Raw genomic sequence first — 13,448 nt, forward strand, 5'->3', positions numbered from 1 at the left:
TTCTATGACGGTCTCAGCCACACTCCTAATTAATCCCCTGGAATCCTGGGCACTTTTTCTCCTGTCCTCAACTCAGATGAAGGTGTGCTAATAACTTCTTGCCTCTGAGTTCCCAAATGAGCCCCACACCCTCCACTAAAGCTGCTATAATGTTACTGGAATGGGCCCGCTTCCTTTGATCTCCAAGGGTTCTTAAACCCAACAGTTGTGTGTCCGAACATCAATAGAAATGGGCTTTCAAGCTTCCTCTTTCATTATCTTTCTGGAAGATAAAAAAAAAAAAAAGAGCAAAAAAAAGGGGAGGAAATATTCTAAGCTTTGTAGATGAGGCAATGTTTTTCAGAAATTTCTTTATCTGATGTCATCAGATCAACAAAGCCAGTTATTAATACAGACCCCGCTCGTGCCTCCCCATTTTAAAGATGACCTCTCTTTGAGAGGATGAAACAGGGTCTCATGTACCCAGAATGGCCACGAATTCCCTGTGTAGCCGAGGATGGCCTTGAACTCCTGATCTTCCTGTCTCTCTATCTCGAGAATGCTGTCATAACAGCTGTGCCTGCTTCTAAAGGTAGCTTAGACCTAAAAATGAAATATATCTCAAACCGTCCTATGAACATGGCAGTGGTGCATGTGTGTGTAGGCGTGTGTATGAGTGTGTGTGTGTTCCTGCCTTGCCCATGGTCGTGGGTAACGAGTGGTATCTCTGGTTACAAGCTTTGGAAATCTTGAGGGGCCCGGAGCATTTTGTGCATCAAGGATGAGGCTCAACCTTTCCAGGGATCTAACCTATTTTTCCAAAAGGAACTTTCTGTTCTTGGCAGAGGAGGGCAGACTTCTAGATTAGGATAATTAAATATCTGACCCGTGACTCCTCGGATGCCTGTGGCTTCGTAGGCTTTGATGTGGGCAGCTTACTGTAGGATGGAAAAGTACAGCTTCTTCCCAAGGCCCTCCCATGGCATTGGAGATGAGGCCAGGCTAGCAGGGTCTTGAAAATAAGCAGACAGGGACCCTCGGCAGAGTGAGGGGTGGGGGTGGGGGAGGGAATGGGAGCCAGCATGAGTCCTGCCAGCTCAGCATCTCTTGGCTGGTGCACGAATCATAGAGTCTGGCTCCCACCAAACTCCACAGTCTTATCTTGATTCTTTCAGATTCACACTGTACGTTCACAACCCCTTCCCACCTCTTCCCCGTGCTCCCTCTCATCACATGGACTTTACACAGGACCACTCTCTCTGCCTAGAGAGAGTTTCACTTCTTCTTCTGTATTTAACATTTGTTTTCTCCATGGCATAGTTGGGTAGGATGTGCTAAGCTGTAGCAATAGCCCTTTATCAAGGGCTTCAATGCTTGACATCACAAGTCTCCTTTTTTGCTACTATATCCGTCACTTGGCTTTGCCTTCCTCAAATTAGGGAGATGAGTGTAGAGGTGTGTGCTGGCCAAGCCTACAAGAGGCTTGCCTCATTTCTGTCACAGTCCCAGCGGCTAATACTGGGGCTCTGTATCCTGATACACTGTTTAAATGACCTATCACTGTCCACTCCTTGGGATGAGGCCAGACAGAGGTGGCCCCTACTGCTACCACAGGCTCTGCTCCTGGATGCTCGGTGTCTACACAGGAAGCCAGGTGTCTACATAGCCATCCTTTATGTACTGAATCCTGTGCCATGCCCCCTTGATTTGGCCCTTAAGCCGTGCCCCATGAAGGTGCCTCTGACTAGCTAAGCAAAGAGTGTATGATTTTGCCTGCTCTGCAAAGCAATCTGGCAAAGCATTTAAGATCACTGAAGGGGAAAACAGCCCAAATATAATGCATGCTGTCAAAGGTTGTGTGTGGCTTAAAAGGAGCGATGGTCCTCGGAGGAAGTTTCTGGTCTGTTAGCAGACTGGGTAGGGTTTAGGATGATGTTAAGGGGACAAGAAGGGACTACACAGAGATTCCTGGAGTTGATGCCAAGTGTGTTAAAAGAGTGGTGCAATTTGTTATTCTTTTCAAAGTTTGACGAAACCATAGGATTATGAAACTCAAGATGATAAAAATACACTTTTTTTCTCCTTTGGCCAGACTCTAAATATAAATTCTTCTGACCCTTCACATTTTTTTTTAAAAACAAGTTTGCTTTGTTTTCCCCTTGAACTTATTTATTTATTTATTTTTTAAAATCAGACAGCAATAGGAACTCCACACAGCAGATGGTGGGGTGGGGAGTTTCGGACAAGCTCTGGCCACCTCCTGCCTCCCAGGCATGCAGCCCAGCTTCTTCTGCCAGAACTGGGGGGGGGGGTCTGTTTCTATTGGGCAAGACAATGCTCTGAATGAGGCCCCTTGGTTGTTGGTGGGGTGCTGTGAGCTGGGGACTCAGCGGGCATGAAGCGTTCTCTTCATCCTGCCTGGCGGGATAGACGTTCAGGAATGCCTCAAATGCTGTTAGCCCCGGGCATCTTCCAACAATGCTCAGTTAGGCGGGTGTGTGTGTGTGTGTGTGATACTGTGTGCACCACACTGACAAAGCACTGGCATCTTTACCAGCCTGCAGGAGACAGAGGATGCTTCTTAGTGAGTGTTGCTAGCATTCAGGCTGGGGGGAATGTCGGAGTGGGGGTCCTAGGTCCAGCAGGCTTGAATCTGGCTGCAGGATGTTGTCTTCAAGTTACCCCCTCCGGATACCTGTGGAGAGAGAATGGGTCCAGCTGAGGTACACCAAAGGTGAGGTGGGGGCAGGGGCGGAGAATGAATTAAAAGTACAAGTCTGCAGAGTTTCGTCCTAAGGTCACGAGGCATTGGCGGGTCAGGGAACGGAACAAAGTATTGATGTAATTCTCCCAACTGCTCTTCCTTTAGTCTTTCCTGATGTTCTTTGGAGATGCCTGGGAGTTCCGTCTGTCTTTTCTCCCGTGTCATTTAGGACAGACTAGCGATGCTGTGGTAATAAATGCTTCCTCAAGTCATAACGGCCTGACATAACAACGCCCATGCTTTCGTATTTACTTCACAGGCATGGCAGGTGCTGGGTAGCCACTTTTCCCAAATTAAAAACATTCTTAGAGGGAAGACTGAGGACACTAATAAAACTTACAGGCCCCTAGGGGGCTAGAAGGTCATAAGATTCACTAGGCTCCTCCCCAAAGTTCCATAAGCATAGATCTTTTCTTTGGTGGAGCTGCCCACAAGTCAGGCAGGAAGCTCTGGGGTCACGGCTTTCATGGGCTGTTTGCCCATGCTGGGCTAGGACTTCTGGTGATGCAGCTGCCTTTGAGTCACCTTTGCTTCTGTTAAGTCATTTCAATAATTTGTCGACTCACTAAGCCAGTAGTAAAATGTAAGTAGAATTACATTTCAGGATCATCTTTGGTGCCCTATCTGCGGCGAAGAGAAATGTATTCCACGCCTCACCAGGAAAGGTCAAAACAACATGTCCTGCTAGAGTTAAAGAAGAGCCAATATTGTCATGAAGGCTACCAGCCCCCACAGCAAGGGAAAGAGAGCCCTGAAGGCTCTCCCACTGCAGGCTAGTGCTCCAGCACGGATCGGTTCTTCTTGGGGGTAGTCGACATGAACTAGCAGCTGAACCCCCAGTAACAAAGGAGCTGGGGAGTAGAATCCCATATATATGCAAAAATCTAGAAATGTTGAAACCCAGTTTTCCATTGTCTTCAGCACTTTATGAAGTCGTGTTTTATGAAAGAATTTAAGGGCGAGGTCCTTTGGGATGTAGGAGAATCTCTTATCTTCTCCCGTAAGCATTAGTGGAAGAAGACATCCTTAGGTTTTTAGAGCTAAGCATCTCCAGATGAGATACGGTTAAGAATGGTACAGAGTTCCTGACAACAGGTCAGTGCGTTGTTTGGTGGGCTTTCAATTCTTTTTCTTCTCTATGGAAACTTGTATTTTCCAAAAGTGGCCCAACAATAGCTTCTATCCACACACTCTTCCTTTTTAAAAAAATTTATATATTTATTTATTATTTATTTATATGTAAGTACATTGTAGCTGTGTTCAGACATTCCAGAAAAGGGCATCAGATTTCGTTACAGATGGTTGTGAGCCACCATGTGGTTGCTGGGATTTGAACTCAGGACCTTTGGAAGAGCAGTCAGAGCTCTTAACCACTGAGCCATCTCACCAGCCCCCACACACTCTTCTTTATAGAACTGTGGGGTCCATGTCCCTTCTCTTATGTCTGGAAAGACCCATGTTCATTCCCTCAACCAGTAGGCTAAGGCATCATGGTGCTATGTGACTTCTGCGGTCAGAGCATGAAATGACCACATGTGTCCACTCTGTTGTCTGGAGATACTTGTTCTCATGATCCAGGTAATCCATCTGCCATGCTATGAGGAAGGCCACACTAGACCATGTGGAAAGATCACACAGAGAGTTATGTGTTGATCAGCAACCCAGCCAAGGTCCCAACTGACAGTTGGGGTCTCCCTCTTGGTATGTGGGATACCTTCAGATGAGCCCAGGTCCAGGTGGCAAGCATCCTTTGCTCTCAAGACTTCCCACTCATGGCAGCAGGCAGTGTGGAACAGAGGCCAGTGATGTCTCATTGCTCAAATAGTGGTTCATAAATGTCAGGATGTAAGGGGGCGTGGGGAACTTTATGCCAGTATATTTTAAGATGGCTTGCTCCATAACAATAAAAAAGATGGATATGTCCCTTACATGTTGACCTGAGAATGTAACCATCCTGGCCTTTGCATACAACAGCAAAAAGGCAGAAGGTTGTGGCAGTTCAGATGGAGCTGAGAAAGAGAGGCAAAGCCCATTCTGCAGGAAGTCAGGCACAGCAGAATCCTAAGAAGTAAATAGTGAGGTACCACAAAGAGCAGGGATATTCAGTGGCAGGTCACCAAGAGAAGACGTCTTCTGAGGCTGGCTCACTGTGATATTTTTAGATTCAGGACAGGAGTACAAAGAGAGGCCAGCAAACCATCAGTCTTAATAATTAAAAGCAACAAATCAAATCCACACGCTCTTAAACACATTCCATTCATCTATCATGACATATCTAAGTTCAAAACAACCAGGAAGTTTTGATCAACCCTTGGACTCTGTAATTCTTTGTGTGAAGATGCTGACATATGACAGTCAGCTGCATGAGCCTGTCAGTTCACATCCCGACCCTGCCTTGGTATCCTCACTTGTAAGATGATGTTCCAACTGCTAACTGTGATGAAGAGAAAGAGTGAGAATTATGTTTGGCCTGTAGCAACTGCTCAATAAACAGGGATAATATTAATGGGACTTTGGCTTTCAATATTTCAAGTGCTCTCAACGTGAATGAAGACTTTGATCTTCTTCATGCAGCTCCAGGGTGTATAATTAAGACCAGTGGTTAGAAGTTATAGGAAAGCAGATTTTGGTTCAACCTGGGAAGACTTTTTTTTTTTTTTTTGTAACGGACATGCACAGGGGTGGGGGTGGAAGTGGGGGGGTATGGATTGAAGAACTTTGGAGCAATGGTGGAGAGTGTGGTTGTCAACCTGTGGGTCACAACCCCCGTGGAGTCACTTATCAGATCTTTATATGAATATTCATATCTAGCACAACTACAGTTATGGATAACAATGAAGACATTTTATGGTCGGGGTCATCACAGCATAAGGAACTTAATGAAAGCGGCTCAGCATGAAGAAGGTTGAGAGCCACTGGTGGAGAGGAAGCTCATTCAATGGCTGGGAGCTGGATTAGGAAGCTTTAAAAGTTAACTTCTAGACCTGGAGAGATGGCTCAGTGGTTGAGAGCTCATCCTGAGGACCTCCAGTTCCAGAAGATACAATGCCCGCCCTCTTCTGGCCTCCATGGGCACTGTATGTATGGTGGTATACAAGCATGGAAAAATGCCCAGGCACATTAAATAAAAATAAATAAAAATTCTTAAGGTTTACTTTTTACTGGACCCACATGAAACTATCTTTGACATTGGGTTGGAATTTGTGTTTTATCCAATAGTGTGTCTCTTTAGAATGCAAGTACCACACTGCTCCACCCCTTCAATGGTGAAGCTGCAGTGTCCAGTGATTGTGTGCCCACAACTAATCCTATATCATGAGTTAGGTAGAAGCCTGGAAGATCTTAAAAAAAAGAAAATCTTAAAGAAAATCTTAAAGGAATCAATCTGCCATCCTGAGCTGTCAGAACATTTCTAACTAATGAAGTAAAACCTAGGGAGGGGAAAGGGAAGGGACAGAGAGGCAGAGGGGGAAGGAAAGGCAAGATAAAGTTAAGAATGTATTAGAAAGATGCTGAGGGATATCATCCAATCTGAAGAGAATCCAAGTAGCCCATTGGGACCAGGAAGCAGACAGGACTCTGGCCACCTGAAATTGGGAACTATGACATTACTTACTCCATTTTCTCTGAGCTTTTCTACCATGGCTCTACCCTTCCTTCTCTTTCCTAGTTGACTTTATTCATGTGAGACCACGTGGAGCCAAGCTATCCCGTCCCCACAGATTGATGTCATCAGCCAGCCTACCCAGTCTCGGTAGAGTGACGTCATCCTGCTTCTGCTACAGACAGCCTGGCATTCTTTCTAGCATTCAAATCAGACAGTTCTCAGCAAGGTGCCATGATTGGCCCCTAATGGACTAGGGCCTGTTGTTGTCAGCCAATCAGGAAGAAGCTTCATAAAGTACTTGTTCCCAAGATGCTCATTCTGGAGCAGAGAAACAGGATGGGTAGGTTGGATTGGGCTCAGGCCTCTGGCTGAGGGAGGGACCACAGCTCTTTTGCAGTTGATAGGGACTGGTAGGATGTGTTTCCTCAGTTGAAGTGGGTTCTCTCTCCCTCCTCGAGGAACACTTTGGAATGGGATGCTCTCTAAATGGGTTTAATAGAGCTGGGAAGACAGTTCAGTCAGAAAAATGCACGCCTCACAAGGTGTACCATCTAAATTTGAGCTCCAGGACCTAAAACACCGGGTGTGGTGTTTGTAATGCTCTAGCTGAGGAGGCCTAGACAAGGGGCTCCCCAAGGATCACTGGCTTTCCAGTGTAGCCTATTTGGTGAGTCCCAGGTCAGATGAGAGACCCTGATTTAAGGAAGATGAATGGCATTCCTGAGTTGACACCTGAGGTTGCTCTCTGGTTCCCAACGAAATCTCCACACACCACCCAGCAGATGCTGCTTCAGGATGCCCTGAAAGCTTTACTGACAACTCTGACAGGCCCATCTTCTGATAAGTGAGCAATTCCACAAGGCAGTCAGATTCAGGTGGACAAGATTTTCCCATCATGCCCACATCAGAAAATTGAGCTGTCACCTAGATATGTGGGCTAGATGGTTTGTGACCAAGACACCAGTGGGGATCCAGATGGCTGGAGTTCTATGGGAAACTTCTCGCTCTTGCATCTGTGGTGCCTGGGGTCCTGCTGATTAGTAAGGTTGTAGCTTGATGGAATTTAAAAGCCCATTCTTCAACCCTCAGGATGAAAAGCTCAGATCTTTGGGAAGAAGTCTTGGATGAGACCAGGCCTCAGCTGAGCTTGCTGGGGCATGAACTGAGATATACCTTGGAATCTGAGCTATTATAAGACACATGCCAAGCGTGGTGGCGCACACCTTTATTCCCAGCACTCGGGAGGCAGAGGCAGGCGGATTTCTGAGTTCGAGGCCAGCCTGGTCTACAGAGTGAGTTCCAGGACAGCCAGAGATACACAGAGAAACCCTGTCTCAAAAAACCAAAAAAAAAAAAAAAAAAAAAAAAAAGACTCACATATGCATGTATATGTTTGTGCACTATGGTGTATAGTTGTGGACATATATGTACACATGGACAAATATTCATCCAAATGCATGTACAATGAATTTTTAAAATCATGTTTATATATTGGGCATATGTATATATGGGTATGCATGTGCCATAGCATGTGTGTGGAAAACAGAGGACAAGTTGCAGAAGTTGGTTCTCACTCTCTACCATGTAGGTTCTGGGGATTGAGTTCAGGTTATCATGTTTGGTGGCAAGCATCTTGATGGCCCCCTGTAAAATACATATTTAAACTATGGTGATGTTTAAACACACACACACACACACACACACACACACACACACACACACACACCTGTTGCCATCACCTAAAGGCTTGCCACTTGAACCTTGTCAAATAAGAAGACTGTGTTTTTACAATGAAGAAACAGAGGAAAGCTTGAGTCCAAACGGGATTTGCAGAGAGGCAGGGCTAATCTGACTACCTCAAGGCCAGGGGATGTTTTCACAATGGGTCATGTCCTGACATCAAAGAGACCTCTCCTACTCTCCAGCTGGCTCTGTGTCCTCCTGTCCTCAGCACCTTTAATTCCCACCCTTCTGTGACATTTCTGGGTAGGCAGCATCATACCTAGAGGATTCCTCAAGGCTCAACTGCTTCTGGGTATCCACAGGACACCCCTATGTTGATCCTCACAGGGGACCCTCCCCTGTGAGATAGTCTAACAATACAGACATATTGGGGAGGAGCCCCTTGTTAAGAACGAGCCAAATGATAAATACAGCATTAAAAAGCAAAACCGAATGTTTATGAAAAATGATTAAACAAGCCACAAAAGTATAAAATTTTAAACACTGGCAAATAATACAGGTTCTTAATGAATTTCCTTAAACTTCTAGAATGATTTTCCTATATTTTGACTACATGCTTTGATTGTCTATTCATCATTCAAAATGATTTTAATTTTAATCTAATTAATTAATTAATTAATCAATTTTTTTGAGACAAGATCACATGTAGCCTAGGTACCTGGCCTCAAAGTTGCTATGTAGCCCAGGATGACCTTGAACCTCTGATCTTCCTGCCTCTACCTCTCTCCTTGCTCCCAAGTGCTGGGATTGCCTGAGTGTTCCACCACACTCAGCTGATGGTGACTTAACATTTCTTATTATGAAGGAGTGGAGGCAGGAGGATTGGGCAGTCAAGAATAACCCTGGTGCCGGGCGCACGCCTTTATTCCCAGCACTCAGGAGGCAGAGGCAGGTGGATTTCTGAGTTCTAGGCCAGCCTGGTCTACAAAGTGAGTTCCAGGACAGCCAGGGCTATACAGAGAAACCCTGTCTGGAAACAACAACAACAACAACAACAACAACAACAAAATCTTTGTGTATGTGCATACAATGCATATACATTCTTGAACAGAGACATGGGAATGCATGGAGGTCAGAGGTCAAGCTTGGGGGTTGGACCTTGTTTGAGGCAGATCTCTCCGTTTTCTACACTATACCTGCTAGGCTAGCTGGCCTGTAAACTTCCAAGACTCTGAAGGTGCCAGCTTTCTCATTATCTATCTCAGAGAAGACCTTTGCTCATGGCAAGCCCACAGACAGCTCACCAGTGCATGTCACCAGTTGAGCAAGAAAAACCAACTAGGCATAGACAGTAATAAACTGTTCTACATAAAGACTGTATGATAGTGAAAACCCAACCACTCTCAACAGAGTCTCATAGACAGTTTTCATTTATTTCTGTCAAACCCTGCTGTTTGTAGCCTATGCCCACTTGCATTTGAGGGAAATGTAGTTTTGACACAAATGTTGACCAATATTCTCACTTGCGAAATAAGATGGAAATAATGTGCCCAGGGACACTCCTTATTTGTCAGCGACATCATGAGTAAGTTTTTGCTGAGTTAGATAATAGCTTTTGAAATTGAAAGCTCTCTGTCTCTGTCTGTCTGTCTGTCTGTCTGTCTGTCTGTCTGTCTCTGTCTCTGTCTCTGGTTCTTTCTCTCGTTCTCTCACACACACTCCTTCACTCTCTCTCTCTTGCTCTTTCTCTGGTTGGCTCTCGCTCTCTTCACACTCTCTCTCTCTGGTTCTCTCCCTCTCCCTCTCCCTCTCCCTCTCCCTCTCCCCCCCCCTCTCTCTCTGTCTCTCTCTCTCTCTCTCTCTCTCTCCCTCCCTCTACAATGCTGTCTATGATTACATAGTGACAGAAATGATATTTTCTCTATCACTTCCTTTAGTCTAGATATCAAAAGAGCAGTCGATCAAGTCTTGGCCCCTAGCATCTGCCAATTCCTGTAGTGTAAACACCCCCAGCATGGCTGATTCCAGCAAGCCCTGGGCTGGCTCTGAGCAGAGAAACAGGAAGTGATAATCTTCTGTACACCGTCATCTAACGTCTCTACCACATGGTGGTAAGTGTCCTGAGAGCACAGACAGGAGCAAAAACTGGCAAGCCCTCAGGAGTGATACGTTTTGAGTTTTTATTCCTTTATTTTCAATGCAATTCAATTATGTGTAGGTAAATCTAATTTTGAACAGTGGCTTTGTTTCACAACTGGTTTGCAAACTTCCTAAATATAATAACCAGGACTTGCAAGCTAGCCCTGGCCGGTCTCAGCACACGATAGGGATGCCCCAAGAACTTCACAAGAGGCTTTATGTAGAGGAGGCACCAAACACACGTCATCTGTCTGATACAAAGATGTTGGGTTTTTTTGTTTTGTTTTGTTTTGTTTTTTGTGACTCTCTGAGGGCCTGGGCAAGTCTCCTACCCTTGTCTTCCTCTCCATTCCAATGCAAGAGGCTATTAATGCTGACTTCATAGAGGAGCTGGGAGGGGTAATTAAGGTTCGCTAAGTGCTTTGAAATCTGTGGATGAAAGGCCCAGTGGGGAAAACTTTGTTATTATTCTCATGCCTCCGTTTAAGAAGTGTATGATGATGATACCCACCTGGTACTTTTCATCTTCAAAGCGTTCTCCAGACATTAGCCAATTAAACGTCACACACAGTTCCCTGCCCGGTCAGTGGGTGTCCTCCATCAAGGAAAGTGCACAGCAGAGTGGGCGACTCCTTCTGCCCTTGGCCTCCAGAGAGTTGGGGACCAAGCAAGGGTCTCAGACCTTCCCACTGTGTTCTTCTACTTGGGGGTCTACACTGGCCTTTCCAGCCCTGGTTCACCCTGGCTTGTGGATAGCAGTAAAACCTACATGGCTCTAAGACTTTGGGTACATGTTTATCTCTTCGTAGCTTTGCATGACACTCCCTACTGAATAGTCTTAGATCCATTTTTTTTTTCACATTTCAAAAATGACATAAATGCTCTAGATGTGTGTACCTTGCAACTACTTGAGGACTATAGTTAAGTTGAAACTGTGTTCCTCCTTACTGGCCAACGTGATGATGGAACATCGTACAAAGTGTCACCTGCCAATGACTGTTGAAATACGCTATGGGCGCTCTCTCTGTGCCTGACAGCTTTGTGGCTTATTTTCTGCTATTTTAAAAAGAGAAACCTCTGCTCCTCCCATTCTCACTACTAAGAGTCATGTGCATGGTCAGTGTGTTACGTGGAAGAGGCAGATAATTAAGATGAAGGCAGAGCTACAGTGATTTAAAGTCAGATGACTCAGAGATCAATGGTAACAGCGTGTGGGCATGCTTGCTTCCAAGCTTTTCTTTGTATTAGGGACATTTCCCTCTGTGGTTGTAAAACGAATCCATGCCAACTGTGGGAGGCTCTGCAAGTATGGGAACTGGTACAGCAGTCAACAGCAACCACGATGACCTCATAGCCCATACGGGATATGGTTAAAATTGATATTAACTACATAATGAATGAATGAATTAATTTATAGCAGAGCTGGGTGCTGAACCCAGATTCTAGATGTTAGGCAACATTCTCCCCTCAAGCTTTATCCTCAGCCCCTGACTATTATACTTCTATATTATGTGAGACATGTTTTATATATATCTATATTATATGAGACATGTTATATATATATATATATATTATATGAGACATGTTAATTATAACTAATAGATTGAAAAAAATCTACACATGACTTCTAGACTACAGATGACTTTTAATTATGTGTCCATTAAAAATATTAAAATTTATCGTATGCATATGGGTGCATGTGTGCATGGTTCCTGCAAAGGCCAAAAAGGGATATTGGGTCCCTTAGAGACTAGAGTCAACAGTAACCAACGTTGATGGTTGTTAGCCACCATGTAAGTACTGGGAATCGAACCTGGGTCCTTCAGGAAGGCAGCCCACAGTGCACTTACACACAGAGCCATTTCTCCATCCCCCAGGTGCCTCCGGTTGTCTTTACTTCTATCTGGAAATATATGCATTTGGATTTGTGACTGTATGCACCCATGAAATCAGAAACATAAAACATGATTGGCTTTCCCTGATTTTGAATTTTAATTTGTATACTTCCCCCCCCACTAATTTATTTATTCACTTTACATCCAAATTGCAACCCCTCCCCCCATTTCTCTTTCCAGTCCCACCCTCACAAATCCCTCCCCCATCTTCTCCTCAGAGAAGGGGAGGCCCCCCTTGGGTACCACCCTGCCCTGGGACATCAAATCCCATCAGGACTAAGTGCATCCTCTTCCACTGAGGCCTCACAAGGTAGTCCAGCTAGGGGAAGGGGATCCAATGGCAGGCAACAGACTCAGTGATAGCCCCCTACTCCAATTGTTAAGGGACCCACATGAAGACCAAGCTATATAGCTGCTACATATGTGTAGGGGACCTACATGCAGCCCCTATATGCTTTTCGGTTGGTGCTTATTTTTTTAATATTTTTTTATTACGTATTTTCCTCAATCACATTTCCAATGCTATCCCAAAAGTCCCCCATACCCCCCCCACTCCCCTCCCCACCCACTCCCACTTTTTGGCCCTGGCGTTCCCCTGTACTGGGGCATATAAAGTTTGCGTGTCCAATGGGCCTCTCTTTCCAGTGATGGCTTACTAGGCCATCTTTTGATCCATATGCAGCTAGAGTCAAGAGCTCGGGGGTACTGGTTAGTTCATAATGTTGTTGCACCTACAGGGTTGCAGATCTCTTTAGCTCCTTGGTTACTTTCTCTAGCTCCTCCATTGGGGGCCCTGTGATCCATCCAATAGCTGACTGTGAGCATCCACTTCTGTGTTTGCTAGGCCCTGGCATAGTCTCATAAGAGACAGCTATATCAGGGTCCTTTCAGCCAACGCTTGCTAGTGTATGCAATGGTGTCTGTGTTTGGAGGCTAATTATGGGATGGATCCCTGGATATGGCAGTCTCTAGATGGTCCATCCTTTCGTCTCAGCTCCAAACTTTGTCTCTGTAACTCCTTCCATAGGTGATTGTTTCCAATTCTAGAGAAGGGGCAAAGTGTCCACACTTTGGTCTTCGTTCTTCTTCAGTTTCATGTGTTTTACAAATTGTCTCTTATATCTCAGGTATACTAAGTTTCTGGGCTAATATCCACTTATCAGTGAGTACATATCATTTGAGTTCTTTTGTGATTGGGTTACCTCACTCAGGATGATGCCCTCCAGGTCCAACCATTTGCCTAGGAATTTCATAAATTCATTCTTTTTAATAGCTGAGTAGTACTCCATTGTGTAAATGTACCACATTTTTTGTATCCATTCCTCTGTTGAGAGGCATCTGGGTGCTTTCCAGCTTCTGGCTATTATAAATAAGGCTGCTA

The sequence above is a fragment of the Mus musculus genome, chromosome 11, assembly GCF_000001635.26.
Source record: "Mus musculus strain C57BL/6J chromosome 11, GRCm38.p6 C57BL/6J".
Lineage (NCBI taxonomy): Eukaryota > Metazoa > Chordata > Mammalia > Rodentia > Muridae > Mus > Mus musculus.